This window comes from Papaver somniferum, unplaced genomic scaffold (assembly GCF_003573695.1).
Source record: "Papaver somniferum cultivar HN1 unplaced genomic scaffold, ASM357369v1 unplaced-scaffold_15, whole genome shotgun sequence".
Classification (NCBI taxonomy): domain Eukaryota; kingdom Viridiplantae; phylum Streptophyta; class Magnoliopsida; order Ranunculales; family Papaveraceae; genus Papaver; species Papaver somniferum.
The window spans coordinates 5,701,877-5,717,614 of NW_020624376.1; positions in this window are offsets into that span (position 1 = coordinate 5,701,877).

Sequence of the window (15,738 nt, forward strand, 5' to 3'; positions counted from 1 at the left end):
GGCATATCTATATGTGTCCAATAAATAGATGCTTATTCCTTTGCAATAATACATTTGATATCCAATGAACAAGGTCTCTCCCTTCTTTATATTTTCTCTTCAACACGTTGTCAGTATAATTTTATCAACTGTGCAATTTTTTTTTATTGTTAGAAATTGTTGATGGATTACCGTTGAATGTTAACGCAGTTTTAATCTTATTGTTTTCATATATAGATGCGTTACCAGATCCAACCAATAAAAGTACTCAAAAGTATGCAATCTTTCCGGTTGTGTCAACGGAAACGTAATCTGAAACAGTCTTATGACGTTGTACATTATTTTGTTTCTAGCCGTTGGATTATCTTGAAATTTTAGTATTTTTAGAATAACATTAAGATGAATTTATTCTACAAATTTCATCATAATCAGACTATGACACGACTATCTATCTATCTATCAATAAAAACTTTTGAAAGATGAAATTTTGAATTATTAGGGTTAACATTGTGTTACGGGCCTGTGTTAACAGTATCAAATTTATTATCAATGGGACTGAATACTTCATATATAACTAAACATATACGTGCATTTTTGTTGGCCATGACCTAGTCTACCCAATGGCCCTGGTCTTGACCAAAAATTTGACTGGACTTTGACTATACCAACTCGACTTAAATTTTACCTTTTTGGATCAAAAATACTTGGGCACCATTAAAGGGTCTCTGATGTGAAACTTATTTGTGTATATAATGACTATACATAGTTTTGTCATGAAACCTTATATCTATGACGATGTGAGGTTCAAAGGTGAATGCAATAAGTTGTACTTTTCTAAGGAGACGTATTGACTTCAGATTATGTAATGCTCTCAAGGAAGTTATTTGAAACATTCATAATATTATACCCCAAAATTGAATATCTAGTGGGATGGACGTCACTTATTAGACTACAAAAGAGTCAATAACTTCAACACACATATGTTTTAAATTAACACGTCTCAACTTTGTGGAAAGAAACTCACAAAAGTTGCTGGGAGTCACAAAAATCTTTCATGTTTATTTATTCTACTTCATTCGTTATACTATAAAACAAATATAGGTTGAAGTACCATGGAAAGTAATTGTAATGGCCCGTCGCTCCACCGATACTGTCCTCACTTAGTCACCGCGGTTATCCGACAGTATGGGATTTTCTGCGGATACCACTAAAATCCTGCAGCAGCTTCTCGGGAGGTCACCCATCCCTGGATTACCATCCCAAACACGCTTAACTGGAGAATTTTCTGCCAACTCTGGAGCCAACTGTGCTGAAAATACCTCGGTATGATGTAGACGTTCATCGCTTCCTGTATGACCAATATATGGTTTAACTCCCCAGCATACTCACCTACCAAAGCACAAGTGAACTGTTTCTAGTTGTATCCCAACTCACACCGATATTGTTCCCACTTACCCATGCGGTTATCCAGCAGTGTAGGATTTTTTGCGGCACTACTGCGGTCATCCAGCAACAGCTTTCCAAGAGGTTACCCATCTTGTGAGTACTCCAGACCGAGAACGCTTAACAGAAAAGTTTTTTGTCACAACTAATATACAGGCCTCGATATTAGGAAAGGGCAAACTATTACTCATATTCTATTCAGCAAACCATTGCCGAATACTGGGGTATTATAATACCACCACCTTAATTTGAGTCGTCCTTGGCTCCGGAATATACACACGCCCAGATCTCCGACGTTCCCTTCCCCTCATGATACCAGTACATAAATTATCGCGTCTATCTTATACTCTTTTATCCTCAGAAGGCGACCCGTCGTCGCCTCTGATACAATTTGTAGTGACACGACCCTCCATCGATATTGTCCACACTTAGCCACTATGGGGTTTTTGACGGGAATCGCTGCGGTAATCCAACAATAATTTTCTACCAACGCTGAGGTCACCCATCCCTGAATTACACGCTTATCTGTAGAGTTTTCTACCAACTCAGGGGACAATTCTGCTGAAAAGGCCTCGGTGTTAGGAAAGGAAAAACCATTACCTATATTCTATTCAGCGAACCTGTTTTGGGGTAAAAACTGTTTCTGCTGGTTTTGGTAAATTTGGGTGTGTTGATGAGAAACGAACTTAAAACTTAAAAAAATGCACTGCACGACAGTACTTTAGATTCAAGAGATCAATCTGTACAATCCTGGCCTAAACGAAGAAATGGTCGTTCCAGTCTTGCTTCGGTCACAAAGTGAAGGAGAAGGGTTGATCTTAGGGAGAGAAGCGAAGAAGGTGTTGAGACCAGAATGGTTAATTCTTAAGGTGTGGTTATTTTATGACTTGTATCAGAATTTGGAACCGGCTTGCGGAATGAAAGCTATCAGTTCTTCGGTATTTTTCTGGATACTGTGTTGTTGTTCTAACCAAAGCTTGTTGTTTGGTCGAAATAGGTAGAAAACTATTTATACAAGTCATAATTGAACGCACCCTGATCTCGTATCAAGTGGGAGTGATTGAGTGATGGAGATGTGGGGTAATGTGTAAATGCTAGAAACCACGTCCCCACTATGAAGGAAACGGGTTAGTTTACACCTACTACTTATTGCCGCCACTAACTGCCCGCTTTCTTGACACTTTCTTATAATGGGTGTGTTGCACGCCGCACGCTATAAACCGCCAGACCAAATACCCTGATGAGCATCCCCCAGTTTGTGACATATTTGATGTCTCGAGTATTTTTGTGACAAGTCAAGCCATGGAACTTGCCGCAGGAAAATGGCGTGTGAACCTGAGACTTGTCATGGGCCGGTTAACTCTGCGGTGAAGTTGGACGGCCGTGATTGAAGTTTATGAGAAAAGGTGGCCGTTGATTATGGCCACATCTCGTTGGCACCTTGTAATGGCATCGTGGCGCAATTGGGACATGCCAGTGGCATAATAGCATGATTAACGCATGCCAGTGACACAATGGCACGGACGGCGTATGCTAGCATCATAATGGCGCAAATAACGCTTGGCATAGCCATGGCTGCTATATCTTGGCATATTGGTGTTAGACCCATATATGGCTCGTCAACATTGGCTCCAGTTGTCGTATCAAACTTAATGTCCTAAGTAACATTATTTAGCATAGTTGGCGTAACAACTTTATCTAAATTAGGGTTTGGCGTACCAAAACCCTAATCAGCACGTGTGGCATGTGGCTGCGGCAGGTAAGATTTTTTGTGCAGATGGTGCCATGGACGCGCCAAAGGAATTGTGGCGGGACCATAATGTGGGAACGTCCATAGGCGCAAGGATGGCCGTGGGTGGTCATAACACGATGCCCTTTTTAGGGTTTTATGGGTCCCGCATGGCTCGTGGCACGTCATGGGACCAAAGTGGCGCAATTTTAGGCCACGACCAAGAATTAGGGTTTCGACTAATGCCACTAAAGCAAAAACGTGTTTTCTGATAAGAATGCCCTGGTTAGAGTCTGTTATGGCGTTGGGCACGAACAAAAAATGGGTTAGCACGTAGCTGCGCCGTTTGTGGTACGTTGGCATGTTACTGCGGCGGAGTGGCATGTTGGCATGCCGATTAGCACTTGGCGTGGCATGGCACGTTTGGCATGCCATTAGAAATTGGCGTGGCATGTCACGTTTGGCATGCCATTAGCAATTGGCGTGGCATGGCACGTTTGGCATGCCATTAGCAATTGGCGTGGCATGGCACGTTTGGCATGCCATTATCATGTTGGCGCGGAATGGCAATTTGGCATGACATTAGCATGTTGGGGCGGAATGGAAAGCTAATTGGCATTGTGGCCATTAGGTGTAATTTTCCTCTTTTAATACTGTGGCGGGTTTAGAGCTACCTGATTGTTCAAAGGAAATGGGGTCGGCCAAACATAGGGCATGGCCACATCTCTGGTGCGCGTGGCGGATTTAAAGCGACCTGATTGGTTGATGGAAAGAGGGTCGGAAAGGTATGGGCCCAGCCACACCTCATGTGCATGTGGCAGATTTAGAGCAACCTGATTGGTCAATAGGAAAGAGGGCCGTCAAGAGCAACATGGAACGTGGCCGACCACATTAAAATATGCTTGTGGCGCATTTAGAGCGACTTGATTGGTCGATATGAAAGAGGCCCGGAAAGAGCAACATGGAGCATGGCCGACCACATTAAAATATGTGTGTGGCGCATTTAGAGCGACCTAATTAGTCGATGGGAAAGGGAGCCGACAAGCAGCATGGGACGTGGCCGCCCGACCACATGCGACGTTCCTCCTTCTGCTGCTTTTGCTTGCTGCAGTTCCTATTTTACTTCTTGTTTTCTACTTTTTGGTAGGATTTTGCTCCTACTAATCCATGGAGGATTTTTTTCCTAGCTTACCTAGGTTTGGTATCGACCAATAGGGGAGATATTGCGCAGGGCGCAAAAATCCTAATTTTTGCAAATTAGGTTAAAATTTGAATTTTTCGAGCTGTCACAAAATTGGTCAAATTTGCTGAATTCTATGTCTTGACACAAAATTCTTAATTTTATGCTCAGAGAGCAGCGTGCTTTCCGACTAAGTAGTTTTACGCAGACCTTAATCTTGATATTTCGGGAAATTCATGCTACTCAGCTGCGAGTGAACATTCATTGTCATGTCATACCAATACTAAGGGTTCAGCCGGGGAACATAGCATAGGAAAATACTCGATAAGCCGTAAATTGATGGATAATGCAGGCGAGAGGTTAAAATTTACAGAATATCTGGGATTTTTGCTAGATGCACCATTATGGATAGATTTCATGTAAATATACTGAATTGCTCAATAAATGTGTAAGTAAAGAGGCTGGGCACTCATCACTTTTAAATGGCTCTGTCTCTTTGCAGAATGACGACCTATTAAATATAAGGTTTTACATTTTTAGCCCTGAACTAAATTCACCATCAATATTAAGTCCCCTGCTTAGTACGTAACAATGACATTGTTGCGGGGTAAGAATTAGATGGTGACAGACAAAGCTAAAAATCGAAAAGGAAAGACATGTAGAGGTTACCAGAAAAGTTCGACCGATCTTTTGCAGCAAGTACAAGCGGCTGGTGATCTTTGTACTGGCACGCTGCTAGCTTGGCCACGGAGCGTTGCAGGTTGGGCGGCTGGCTTGGCTGCGGAGCATTGCAGGTTGAGCGGCTGGCTTGGATACGAAGTATTACAGGTTGAGCGGCTGGTGTTCCTCGTGCTGGCGCGCTGCTGGTTTGTCATGGAGGTTGGTGCCATGGAGCGTTGGTTCCGCAGGACCAGATGCCTTCTTTTGTGCATGGTCCAAAAGGAAAACCCTTCTCTACTCGAATTCCAGAAGTGCTATGCATATAAAAGGGCGTGATAACTTCCTCCCCTTTTATTATTCGCTCGTCTGCTTCTTGTATTCGTCTGCAGCAGCTCGATCATAGGCGTGCCAATCGTCAGCGACAAGGTAAGTTCATATTGTCTTTGTATTTTAGCTGTGAGTGTAATATCCATGAGTAGTTGATCAAACTTGGACATTTATCTCGGTGTGAATGACTTTCTTTGTTAGCGGTGTCAACGGCAACAAAGCAATCTCCAATAGTTAAAATCAGCAGCAAGGCGAGCCAAGAGAACTCAAGATAGGTGCTCTTTTCTATTTTGCGCATGTATCCACCCAATAATACCTTCGATCTTCTCCAGAATGTGTAATAAGGTTCTGACTCCAGAAGAATGAGCATCTAACCTCTCCAGTGGATTTCAAAATTTACCAAACTCCATCACACTCCTGGGATGGATGGATGAAATATATGCTCGAGAATGATCATGTCAGGGCTTTAAGTTATTTGGTGTCTGGATTGCTGAGCCGGTGTCTGGAAGGCTTATTCTTGCCTTTATGATTGCGATGATGTTATGCTGTGGATGCTTGTATGGTCGAAATATTCCGGAGCCGTTGGGTGAAGTAGACGAGCTGAGAGGCGTTCCATCGCCAACGCTCTGCTATCAAGTCTTCAAGAACTTCATTCCAAGAGACATCCTTTGAACAATCTTCTGAATCTTGTACTACTGTATCGAATACGATGCAATGAGCAGTCCCCAGTTACACTTCTGTCTGGTCATAGATCCGATGGCGTGGCCGGATATGTGAATATCTCTGCGGCGTGTTTTTGGAGTCTTTGATGCACGTGTATGGCTTCATGTTGAGATATTCCTGCATCTCGTAAAGCTTCCACATTGATGATGTTGACATCATAAATAACCTGGTTGAGGGAAGTGAAGGCATCCCATGCTGGTAGTCCCAATGTGTAATTATCCTGAGCCTATTTTTCGTGGAAGACGTGCTTCTACTGCATTCGCTGGTAAGGTGGTAACTGCGTTTAAACTTCTAAACCCGAAGGAGGATTCAGTCCCTAAGTGTAGACTACTTTGATTGTATCACCTTGAATCCACGGCTCTGGGATTTGATACAAGCTTATTGTACTCTCCTGGATGCGATGCTGGGATGCTTGGAACATCACATGGATAAAATATTCTGGATAACGAAGAGGTAGAAGTGAGAGAGTTATGTTGTTAATCGTGGCTCCCCTGTTTCTTCAAGGCTCCCCTGGGGTAAAAAATGTTTCTGCTGGTTTTGGTAAATTTGGGTGTGTTGATGAGAAACGAACTTAAACCTTAAAAAATTGCACTACACGGCAGTACTTTAGATTCAAGAGATCAATCTGTACAATCCTAACCTAAATCAAGAAATGGATTTTCCAGTCTTGCTTCGGTCACAAAGTGAAGGAGAAGGGTTGATCTTAGGGAGGGAAGAGAAGAAGGTGTTGAGACCAGAATGGTTAATTCTTAAGGTGTGGCTATTTTATGACTTGTATCATAATTTGGAACCGGCTTGTGGAATGAAAGCTATCAGTTCTTTGGTATTTTTCTGGATACTGTGTTGTTGTTCTAACCAAAGCTTGTTGTTTGGTCGAAATAGGTAGAAACCTATTTATACAAGTCATAATTGAACGCACCCTGATCTCGTAGGAAGTGGGAGTGATTGAGTGATGGAGAAGTGGGGTAATGTGTAAATGCTAGAAACCACGACCCCACTATGAAGGAAACGGGTTAGTATACCCACTACTTCTTGCCGCCACTAACTGCCCGCTTTCCTGACACTTTCTTATAATGGGTGTGTTGCACGCCGCACGCTGTAAACCGCCAGACCAAATACCCTGATGAGCATCCCCCAGTTTGTGACATATTTGATATCTCGAGTATTTTTGTGGAAAATGTGCAGCAGATTGTTGAGTGGGTCTTGTGTGCAAGACCTAATTATTTTGATCAATCGTGCGCCAGCTAGGTGGCGGATGATCAGGTTGTGGCAAGTCAAGCCATGGAACTTGCTGCAGGAAAATGGCGTGTGAACCTGAGACTTATCAGGGCCGGTTAACTCTGTGGTGAAGTTGGACGGCCGTGATTGATGTTTATGAGAAAAGGTGGCCGTTGATTATGGCCACATCTTGTTGGCGCCTTGTAATGGCATCGTGGCACAATTGGCACATGCCAGTTGCATAGTAGCATGATTAACGCAGGCCAGTGACACAATGGCACGACCGGCGTATGCCAGCAGCATAATGGCGCAAATAGCGCTTGGCGTAGCCATGACCGCTATATCTTGGCATATTGGTGTTAGACCCAAATATGGATCGACAACATTGGCTCCAGTTTCCCTATCAAACTTAATGCCCTAGGTAACATTATTTAGTATGGTTAACGTAGCAACTTCATCTAAATTAGGGTTTGGCGTACCAAAACCATAATTAGCGCGTGTGGCATGTGGCTGTGGCACGGTGACATTTTTTATGCAGATGGTGCCATGGCCACGCCAAAATAATTGTGGAAGGACCATAATGTGGGAACGTCCACAGGCGCAAGGATGGTCGTGGATGGTCATAGCACGACGCCCTTTTCAGGGTTTTATGGGTCCCGCATGGCTCGTGGCACGTCGTGGGGCCAAAGTGGCGCAATTTTGGGACACGACCAAGAATTAGGGTTTCGACTAATGCCACTAAAGAAAAAACGTGTTTTCTGATAAGAATTCCCTGGTTAGAGTCTGTTATGCCGTTGGCCACAAACAAAAAATGGGTTAACATGTAGCTGCGCTGTTTGTGGCACGTTGGCATGTTACTACGGCGGAGTGGCATTTTGCAATGCCGATTATCACTTGGCGTGGCATGGAACGTTTGGCATGCCATTAGCAATTGACGTGGCATGGCACGTTTGGCATGCCATTAGCATGTTGGCGCGGAATGGAAGTTTGGCATTGCATTAGCATGTTAGGGAGAAATGGCAAGCTAATCGGCATTGTGGTCGTTCGGTGTAATTTGCCTCTTTTAATACTGTGCGGGTTTAGAGCGACCTGATTGGTCAATAGTGATAAAGCGGGGTTCTAAAAACCACACCCAATTATTCCTTTGGCAATCTGTATGGACTAACTCTAATATACTTTCAAGAGAATCAACTAGACAGTCAAACTCAATCTTAAGAAAATTATATCAAAGAATTATATCTCAATTTCTCAATTCAATCCGCAATCAAAAAAATAGGAATTTGCGAGCCCGATTGAATATAAGAAATAACTTGGACGGTATGAAAAACCAATATCCAAGTATCAATCAATTTAATCAACAACCCAAAGGTCGGATTCACAATTGATTGAACTTACGTACAACCTGTGATATTTCAATTATATAAACAAATATAATGCTAAAAAGAAATAACACAGACACCAGAGATTTTGTTAACGAGGAAACTGCAAAAGCAGAAAAACCCCGGGACCTAGTACATAATAAACACACACTGATTATAAGTTGTTACACCAATTTCCTACTACATATTCGGACTAGATGTAATACCTACTTCAGCAATAATAGAACTTCTAGCACAAAACCAATCATCTTTAGGAATTCTTCTCGTAAAAATTCTAGCAGAATCCAAGGCTCTCTTTAGAAGATACAACAACACGATTGATACGATTCAATATTTTGTTTGCACAAAACACCGATTTGATTTCCCTTTATATGTAAATCAAGGTTTTGGAAATCTTGTGTTTATTTTGATAAAAACAATTACTAGGTAAAAGTAATACCAAAACAAACTTGTAGATTAGGGTTTTAACTTACAATCAGTATACGTACACACAAGGAGACCGTGAACCTGATTTTCGTAAGTGAACTTGGTCGATTCCAAAGATCAATTTCCAAGTTAAGAAAACCCTAATAATCCTACAACAAGAACAACTATAATAAATCTAGAGATATCTTGCTTAAGGATTTTTACGAGATACCTTAATTGAAGTTCCCTTTCTAGCTTCCGATTTCGACTAACAAGTGTTGGTATACGATCGGAAACTGAAATCTATCAAAACCTAGGATTTATGATCAACAACTCTTGAATGGTTTTAAATCAGAAGAGAAAACCTTAGAATAGACAAGAGGTGAAAAACCTAGATTACAAGTTGTATAATCAATCACGAAGATTAATCCAACTCGGCTTTGTGATCCCCAATACAAAGAATTTTATCTCACTCTTGTTCACGAAGAACAGAAGACATGGAAAACAACCTTATGAGCTTTACACCAATTTTCCAAAGGGGATGAAAACGTGTAGCACTCACGAACCCTTTATTTATAGTGAAAGGTATATAGCTTGAAAGCTAAGTATAGCTATTTTCCTTTTCCAAGACTCTTTTAATTTTGGGAGTCTTTCCTAAGTTACAACTCTTGCCAAAATAATTAAATAAATAATTAATTTAGTAAAATTGTATTTATGTGAATAAATCACAAATTAAATTAGGCAGGAATCACAAACACTTTAATATGGTAATCAAAGATGTTTGGAGTAATAGCCATCTTGCCTAGATAAGGAAACATCACCAACTTGACCAAAAATGCCTTTTAGTCACGTAACTGGGCCCAAGTCCGTGAACCGTTACAAACAGTCCATGGATTGTTTCCTACTAACGAACTGTAACAATTACATCGACACTTATAATTGTTACTTTAATAAATCGCTCATAACTTCATCGTTATAACTCGGAATTGAGTGATTCTTGGGTCGTTGAATTCGTAAGCTCATTCACTATAACATGAGATCCTCTATAGGTATAAAGGTTATTTTCACATGAATCAAATAACCTCAAGTATATATAAATAAATGTAAATTTACCGACATAGGAATTGTTCCATAGACTCAGCATTTATCTAGATAGATTAGAAAGTTATAATTGAACATGAATCCAAATGAAATCAATCACATAACTTTGTTGATGTCTTCTTGTAGTCTTCAATCTTCATCCTTTAAGGATAGCTTCGATTCAACTTCTTAGACCTAATCTAGTCCGAAACTATCTTTAGTATGCTAAATCAAGAATGCATGGCAACTAAAATTGACAACTAACTTGACATACCAACTCTAGTGGGTTCAACCGAGCAATGCTCTAACAATATCCCCCTTTGTCAATTTTAGTGAAAAAAACATTTTACATATGGATTGTACTTGTTAAAAGCATTACAACACCAAAATCCGACATGCTTGATTTCCTTGGTTCTTCAACTATGCAAATGTGTTCATCCTGTACTTGTTGAAGATCCATCATAGTATTATTACTCAGCATCAAAGTTTCATTGTATCACAACTTTGACAATAATACTACGGTGATATGTATCACTCCCCCTTAGTCGATACTCCATCTCATAATCAAAACTACTACCCCTTCCATAATGATCCGTAAACCATATGTAAATGTAGTATGAACTACAAAATAATTCTCCCCCTTTTTGTCAATATAAATTGGCAAAGGTACGAAAACTAGCGGGATCCTAATGAAATTTTAATAGAGGAATTTCTTGACCAAAGAAAAAATATATCAACTTTACTTTAGATGATATCACATAGTCGAAACTTAGTGACTTCATCAAGGAGTTTATTAAGATACAAGTTAACCCCTACATGTTCCACAACCGCTTCTTGGTGGGCCCGGGAAAGCGTATAAAATTGAAGCGAAATGAAACGGGCCTACAGTAATACCGCAAGTGCACGGTCGTCAGTTGTAGCTCGTGAAAGTACGGGTCGATCCACAGAGACTGGGGGTGTTTTGTAGTGTTTAGCTATTTTGGGTTCTAGTTGGCTATTGGGCTTTAGGTATCAAAGGGTTGTGGTACCAATGGGTTATGAATACCCTTTGGAACTGCTGGGCTTTGAATACCCTTTGAGTAAATTGGGCTTAATGGGTTTGTTGTAATGATGAAGTGCTTTAGGCCTTGGGCCTTTGAATGATTTTGGAATGAACTGTGAACTAGGCTTTGACCTTAAACTTAGGCTTGGGCTCAGTGTAGTGAACTGAGCTTGGGATTAAACCTGGGCTTTTGGTATGATTTGGGCCTTAGCTGGAGCTAGGCTTTTTAGCTATGAACCTGGGCTTTTAGCCTTTGGTTTCAATGAACTGAACTTGGGCTCAGTGTTGAAGTGAGCTTTGGGCTCAGTTGGCTTGTATGAGGATCTGGGCTTGACAGTGACAGGCCTTAGCTTGGAAAGTGAACTGTGAGCTGGGCTTGATAGAGCTATCAGTTTGGTTTTTGAATGAGTCCACAGTGAACTGGACTGGGCTCTTAATGATCAATGCACTTAGGCCACAGTGAGCTTCAATGGACTAATGGGGAGCAAAACAGAGAAACTAGAAGAGCAAAAGATAGCAAAAGAAAGAGAATAAAAGAGAACACAGACATAGATGAGGAACAGGGAAGAATAGGGAACAATAACTAAAGGATTAGCAATGGCAGTGAAACAAACTAACAATGATCATGGGAAAGAAGCAAAAATCAGTGGCAATGAGGCACAAAGGCAGTTAGCCTAAGGCAAGGGAGCAGCAATGAAACAAATGGTAACAGTGGAGGTAAAAGCTAAGGCTTTGAATCCACCCTTGTGACCTAGCCAGATAGTGTAGTTCTAGGTTGAATTGAACATCCTATGCATACATCTAGAATGGGAGGAAAATCAGCTTACTCACTGATATGCCCCTAGTATTGACTGTCTTTTGACAGCACAGTCAATCACAGGCATACCAGAGCACTAATTTCTTCCCTTTGCACAAGCAAAACAGGCACTAAGGCATCTAACCTAACATTCCACTACCTAACAGTCCACTAAAGCTTCATCTGAGCCTCAGCTAGTGAGACTTAGCTCATGACTAACATGCTAACACTAACATACATCATACAAGATAATTGAAACATGAATTCAAAAATTAAACCTAAACAGAACATGAACATTACACAGTGAATACCAAGAATAGAACATATACAGAACAGCAAAGTTCTGGACACTGGCTAGTCCAGCATAAGCCTTTACATCACACCAGTCCCTTCTATTTATACCCACAGACCCAATTTGGGTTTTCCCCCAAATTACAAAATTAGGGTTCTTCCCCAAAAATATCCCTAATTTAAACAGTGGACCTAGGGTTTCGACAAATTAGGGGAATGGTTTAATTACTTACCCTATTTCACTTACTCTCCTCCTCCCAATTCTCTCTCAACATAATTAGGGTTCATATACAAAAAAAAAACCCAAATTGACAGTAGACTAGGGTTTTGATTTTCGAACTTACCAAACGTGATAAGACGAGTCCGTCTTCAACCCATGCTTCTTCTCCCTTCTCTGCTCCTTCCCATGCCTTCAATTTCTCTTTCTAGCTCGAGCTATTGTACCAATTTCTTTCCTAGGGTTTTCTGAGAAAGAAAAGAAAAGAAATTGGTAGGATATATGGCTAGAAGATGGGGGGAATGATTATAGTGGAGTTGGTGGTGGTGTACGGTGTGAAGGAGTGGCGTTTGGTGGTACGGCAGTGGTGGTGGCGGACATGGTGGAGTTGGCAGGAGCAGAGCTCGACTGCTCGAAGGAGGAAGATGAGAATTTGGGTAAGGTGCGTTTGGATGAAGGGTATAGGTGTTCGATACTTGGGTGTTAGGCGGGATATCAAAGTTCGATGTTGGCGAATCTGAGTCACTTGATGCGAAGCTGGTAGGTGAATCGGATGGCTACCCCTGAAGAGTCTGGTAGCGACCGTCGGATGTCTTGATACAACGAAGTTAACGGCGAAGATCGAGGTTAGGTGCTGTAGTGTTTAGCGGAAGTATCGCTATTTGATGCACTCTACTGAAGCGACCATTGGATTTCGATGTAATCCCATCTAACGGATGAGAATGGAAGCGGGTATGGATATAGAAAATGGGTTTGGGTAAGGGTTTTGGGCTTTGGGTATGCCAAGCCCATATATTCTTTAAGAACAATTCTTCCTTCTTGAGCCCATTCCTAACTTTTTTTGGTCTTGTGCGCACCATTCTTTGCGGCTTCCTTGCGTAATTTCTTCCGTCTTTTCACAACTCTTCAGCTCTTTTCCGCTCCGCAAGTCATCAAGACTTTATTTATTACCTAAAAATGCAAAATTAAGTAAGAAAAATATTTATTCTTGAAAACAATGAAAATACAGAATATGGGATAAAATGTAGAATTACTGCACAAAAGATGAGTTAAATGCCAACAAAAAGGGATAAATATATACATTATTTGGCACTCATCAAATACCCCCAAACCTGAATTTTACTTGTCCTCAAGTAAAACAAAACTAAGGAAATCCTACCTATACCACTGTCACTGGTCTCTCGAATGCATTTAGCGTATGCACTAAGCCTTTTAAACCACTAAGTGTCCCTAGTGGACGAGTTGAAGTCTCGTGAAGGTTTGCTTAGAACGTACCTACAAAGTTCTAGGTCAAAATATAAGCTCAGATTCCATCAAATGTGACATGTGCAAGTCAGTTTAAGCTCACAGCAAAATGGAGATGTCAATCTAGCTATGAAAGACACAATCCTAGCACTGATAACAAATAAAGACATGTGATAAGAGTGTAAAGTGTATCTACACATGTGTAAAGAAAGATCTGAAGTTATGACTACTAATCACCAAGAGATAGTTTCTCAGGCTAAGAACCAAGGTCGAAATCTAGCTAGCTGTCCGGACTTTACGAGAATTGTGAATGAGTTGGAGGTATTTCACAATTACTCGCGTTGTACATCAACGTCATACACCCTCCTTGCTTATTACAATGAAACAACAAAATGACTATTTACATGACTCTTATTTACATTGACTACTCTCTTTTATTTTTGGAACAAGAGAGAATGGAATTGATAAATACTTGATTTTTTTTTTTTTTTTTTTGAATAAGGAAACACTTTTGATACAAATACAAAAGGAAACAAAAGATTACATGACACTTTGCAAGAGGTAGCCCTTTTTGATGCACCCAGTTAAATTCGATGGTTGTCTTTCTTAATGTAACCTCCACCTTCTATCCCAACCAACCAAAGAACAAGATAGTCAAGTTTCGTTCAGTATTCTAAAGTGATTGGCAATCGTAACTTCCTATCAAACACCTTGAAGATCGAGGCTATACATGTATTGGTAGATCGTGCGCGTGCAAATTTCTTATCACTATGTGAATTGTGCTAGAATCAGGGTGCCTAAATATCTAGACTAAGACTCCTAATAATTACATATTTGCACAAGAGTCAAAATTTCAAGGTAAATGAGCTCCATTTTTATGTTTTTTCTCAATTTTTTATTTTTTAATTTTTTTTGAATTTTTTCGATTTTTTCAAAAGAAGAAGGAGTTCGTTTTCAATTATAGCATATTATCAAAGTATCTACTTTTCACCCCCAAACCTAAACTAAACATTGTCCTCAATGTTTCAAAATATGAACAAAATTATAATACAACATATGAAGAGAATCATGTTGAGTAGAGAAAAAGGAAAGAGAATACCCGATTTCGGCGAAAGCAATATTAGAACTCCGTTATTCAAGGCAAGAATCCAACATATTTCAGCCGAGATCATATTGTATTAGCAAAATATATACAAAAGGGACAAAAGGGTTTTAAGAAATTTTATCTACTGTATTATATACAAAAATTCACCATACACTAACAATCTAAAGAGTTGAGGATCAACCCAAAAGACAAAGTGTAGAGGTTTCAACAGCTTCACACAATAATAATATGATAGGCATGCAAGTGAAGCTGTGAAACAAAATGAGCTACCCCCAAACCTGGATTTTTCAACGGATAAAATTTTGGAAACAAAATCTCGCAGTTTTGGGGGTTCATCATGCACAAGGTCTAGCTCGAAATGAACTGTGCTAGGGACGGGCAAACATGCTAATTCCAACTGTGGTTCCTCAAATGTATTATACTTAGAAGCAAAATAGTCCAAGAGGACTTGGGAAGCACACAGTTCCAAACCTATATTAGGGACTCTCAGAAAAGTCGGTTTGACAATATGGGTACAAACCAAATCTAGGTTGGGTGGAAGGCCATCAGATTGTGACTTATGTAGGACGATAGGAACATCTTTATTAATCACATCAACATCTCCTAAGTCTTCTACACGTGTCACAACATGCTCACAATCATCAAACAAATTGGCAAGATCACAATCAGAGTCATCAACATCATCAACAAATTTATTCTCATGCATCGGCAAATCAGGAGAAATATCACAATGTGACCTAGGTAGAGAATCAGACACATCAAATATATTTTCATGCATATTAGCATTAGTGTCTACAGAAGATTCAACTATTCCTATGTCATGCTCATCTTCACAGAATAATTGTACGAATCCCATGTCAATATCAAAATCATATGAATTACAATGAGTATTAGAAAAAACAACATTCATGAAGGTCGA